Source organism: Crocodylus porosus, unplaced genomic scaffold (genome assembly GCF_001723895.1).
Source record: "Crocodylus porosus isolate Cpor-Errol unplaced genomic scaffold, CroPor_comp1, whole genome shotgun sequence".
Taxonomy (NCBI): domain Eukaryota; kingdom Metazoa; phylum Chordata; order Crocodylia; family Crocodylidae; genus Crocodylus; species Crocodylus porosus.
Window position 1 is genome coordinate 157,198,110 of NW_017728886.1, and position 4,647 is coordinate 157,202,756.

Below are 4,647 nucleotides of genomic sequence, written 5' to 3' on the forward strand. Positions count from 1 at the left end.
TTTAAAAAAACCCAAACCCCTAGTATTACCAGTATGTAAATGCTGGTTGGAAATGAAGCCACCCCTCTCTTTTGCCTACGGCCTTCTTATTCCTCTGGCTGTTGCAGGGCTATCAGTCAGTCTCAGGTGAGGAGGCAGCTATGGTAATCTCTTTGGGTGCGTCAACACGAGACAATTTCACATTAGCGTAGTTTATGGCAAAGTAAGCATATGCGTCTACATGTGCACATGCTTACTTTGCAGTAAATCTCCCTAATCCCCAGTAAGTTTGGTACCTGCAAATGCAAGTAGCAAATTAACTTGGGAACAAGCACCCCAGCCTTGCAATCACAGAGCAAGGGCTGGGAGTTTCCTGCATGAATGATGTGTGCCCCTCGTGGCTGGGGGGGGCATGGCTGCACTGACTGTGGCGGGAGCATGCTGGTGGCAGCAGGAGTGCCATGGCAGTAAGTGCAGAGCTCCCACAGATGCCACCAATGCTGTCAGCAGTGGGGGGGGGCAACCCCCTACGCATTGGCCCTGGTTCCCTGCATGGGGACAGACCCTGGGAAATAAGGGTCTCCCTACCCAAGCCCCACAGTCTGGGAGATAAGGGTCTCCCAGCACCAGCCCCATGACCCTGGAGCTTCAGCTGGGTGATAAAGATGTCCCAGGACCAGCCCCGTGTTGTCAGAGCCAGCGCTGAGAGCTTCCTGCAGATCAGGGCAGGGGAACCTGCTCCCACACAGCTCTGAGCACAGACCTGGGAGGGGAGCAGGCCAGGGAGCTTGTTTCCAGCTCAGCTCCACACTCATGGAGCTGTATAGGGAACAAACCCCACAGTCCATTCCCCTCCAACTCCCCACTTACAGAGCTGGGCAGGAAACAAGCCCCCACACTGTGTGCCCAGGTGGGGACAATATCCCCCTGCCTCAGCAGCAAGGAACTTCCAGCCCCCACTTCCCAACTATGATCGTGGAGCAGGGGCTGGGAACAAGTTCTCCAGCCCCCACTCTGTGATCGCAATTGTGATCACAGAGGTAGGGAGTTCCCTGCATGGGGACAGTTCCCTGCCCAGCCTGGAGCCACACTAATCATACTGTGCCAGGCTGAGAGGGGCCAACAGAGGGATTCTGCATGAACTGTATGCAATGTCATGGTTCACCAAGGCTTGGAAAAGTTGGTGCTGATGGGGACTGTGCTTAATGGGCATTACTACATATCTTATTCAGATAAGATGAAGGGTTTTTTTTACCATTCCAACTGGTGGGGGACGGGATACCTTGTCTTGCATTCAAGTAAATATGGTACCTATAGGAACAAGACTCCTGCTAATAAGTTGCAGACAAGCCATCTGAAAAGTGAGTCTGTTTATTCTACGAAAATAAAAGAAGTTGTGACCTATCTAAAGATACGTTTGACTAAACTGAGTAACAGCATAATTATATCTCTGCAAGCAGAGACCTTGTGTCCTGTTTCCCTTTCTTTGGGTAGGTTTGTTTTAGTCTCTCATGTTTGTCAAAGGCTCTCATCTTTCAGTACTTACTTAGCAAATGCCTGTGTTGGGCCTGGGTTTTGTTTTTTTTTTTTTTTTGGTATTTATATATTTGCAGGTGTATTTATATTCTACTCAAAATTCAAAGCTGATTTTTTTTTTTTTTTAAAGGGAGGGCAGAAACTCATTTTCAAGTGTACTTGAACCCAAACACAATCTTACAAAGAGAGTTTGGTAGCTGTGTTAGTCTGAAGTCAGGTAGAAGGCAGAGCAGAATGGCATCTTAGGGCATGTCCAAATGAAGGCATGAAGGCATTCTGTGTGCTGCTACTTTTCCACACAGGGTTGGGGGTTTGACCCCAGGAGATCCCAGGATCAAAAAAACCCATACCTAAAAAAAAAAAAATAAAGTGGGATGGCACATGTGGCAGCAACACACACTGCTGAAAACCAGAGCCTGCTGCAGGATTGCCATGGCTGCAGCTCCCAGGAGCCCATAGAACTCCAGGTAAGGCTGCTGGGGCCAGCACCCAGCCTCCCCTCCCCTACCCGGGGCAATATGCCACGTGCCAGAGCACATGTGGCACAGGCATTCCCTGGGGCAAGAAGCAGCGGCACACATTGTGCCACTGCTACTTGTCCCTGGGGAATCATGGGGATGTGCCCTTAAACATTAATTCAGAGAAATAAGCTTGTGCAAGCAACAAAATCTTAATTTCAAGTCACTTGGTCTCTGTTGGTTGAATGTCATGCAGAACTGCCTGGGAGACCAAAATTAAATGAAAGGCAAAGTTGCCCTTTGCAGAAGTTCACATACATCCACCAGCACATGCAGATCTACAATTTTGAAAAAGGGGATACAGAAGGTGAGGTGCATCATCACATATAAAACAACACATGTTCTTCTCCAGCATTATGCATTTTTTAAATCTAAGCAAAAACAAATATAACATAATTTGAATGAACTTAAAACAATTTGCAAGGCTGTGAAATAGGAGCTTCATTAGCAGAAGCAGCTAAGGGGGCAGAATTGTTGAACAAAGGTGAGCTTGAGCTGTGGAAAGTCAAGACCATTAAAAAGAAGAAAGGGTCATTAGCACTTGTGGAATGAAGAGTTTAGAAGGGATTGGGTGCATGATAATGAGCCATGAAGTCAAGTGAATTACTCAATGCTGCCTGACTAGACATGCTGCTGCTACTACCAGGCAGTTGATTTTAAACTGTGGGTAGAGCAGGAATCAAAGTGGGGTGTAAATGCACCAATGCAACACCCTCCCCCCTCCCCGCCTTCCACTTTAATAGGAGCAGTATGTATGCAGCTAGCGATGATGAGACTCTGAAAACACACATCTCTTCATAGTTAGGCTTTGGAGCCCTGGTGAAGTCCTACTGACATTAATGGGCTGCATGCAACAGGTTGCAGGACCAGGATCTAAATTAGGAAGTGCTAGTCAGAGATAGAAGCAGATGGTGCAATGCAAGATTGTCTGAAAGAGCAAAACTGGCTACTAGTACTCATCAGGCCAGCCTGTCACTTGTTTACTTGCTTTTCTTACTGTATCCCTAATGTCCCTTCCACAACTTGTCCTTAGAAACATTCAAATAGACACTCGTGCACTTGTTTGCTGAACTAAACGCTACTGGTAAGTTATTCCATGTGTTTGTGACTTTGGCTGACATTTATTAATTCCCCTGTATTTTAATTGTTCCCTCATTGTCATCCCCACTCCCCAGTGTGACTAAGTTATCTCCATTTTATCAAATTCCTCTTTAAGTTTGGTAGATCAGACCATTACTTTTTCTCAGTTAAGGTGTTGTAAATCATAAATGGCTTCAATTTCTTCATTAAATTACTTCACATATATGTTGGAAATAGGAGAGAGGAGGACTGCATGCACTTTATTTGTCTTCCACAAAGTGACTCTCAGGCATGTCCAAACTCACATGAAGCTTACAGTCCCTCCTCCAGTCTACCAACAGCCCACCAAGACAAAATAGAAATGTTTGAGGAGAAGGATGTGGTAACAGTGGATAAATTTCTACAGATCTGTGCACAGTTGAAGATATAGGGGAGATGAGAAAAGGAATGACGTAGATGTGTGTTGACTGAGGTAGAGTGAGAAAAAGCAGATCTCAAAAAGGTCCTGAAGGTAGAGGTTGCACAATCAGGACACTGCCTGGATATGCTGTTAAAGAGCATATGGTTGACAGCAGGCACAGCTGGTAAACTCTGAGACAGGTGAGGTGGGTGGAGCATCACACTGTATCATCCAGTTTCAAATCTTTTTTTTTTTATCTTATTTATTCAATTTTTGTTTGTTTACAAAAACTTAAAACCCCTCCCCTTGCAGCTGCAAACCCCCAGCTCTCCGGCTGCAAACACCCCTGCTGGCATGCCCAACTGGCTGTAAGCCCCGCCCCCCCATGCTCCCTCAGCCCCCCAGCTGGCTTCCCCACCAGCCCTGCCCTGTAACCCCCCAGCCCCCTGCAAGCCCCACTTACACCTGACCTTACAGGCCCCAGAAGGAAGTGAGCCTGACCTAAACCCTGGGACTGACTAAAAGCCTCAGGCCCTGCCCCTTCCCCCTCTCCCTCCCCTTCCCTCTGCCCCTCTGGGCAAGCTTGGGGCTTTCCTGCGGTTTTTGCAATCAGCTCTTGCAGGATGGAATTCAGCCAGCCTGCAAGAGCTCTTTGCAAAAGCGGGAAGTCCCCGGGTTTCTCTGCTAAAAGAGAACATCTGAGTTTTCTCTGATTAAAAACTGGAAATCTGTGGTTTTCTGTTTTTCTATGAGAAATGGAAAACCCAGATCCCTGGTCATCACTCTTGTGGTTTCCTAAGTAACAACTCTTTACCCACGCTAGGGAGTCAATACAGGTGCCCTGCTGCCTGCTTAAACAAGTGGTTACTGACATCCTTTCAAACTGTTCAGGTGTTCCTACTGCTTATGCACCACTTGGGCAGTAAGGAGATCACTCCAAGGTGCTTACTGTGTATACACAACTTTTGTTGTTTATGCGTAGTGGAGGAACATAATCATTGATTGTGTTACTGTTAGAAATATTATTAAAAATGCATTATCAATAGCTGTTAGCTCTCATCAATAGTTGTCCTTTGAATAAGTACGGCTGCCAGCCTTCCTGTCTCCCTAATGAGAGAGGGAAGGGGGGGGTTT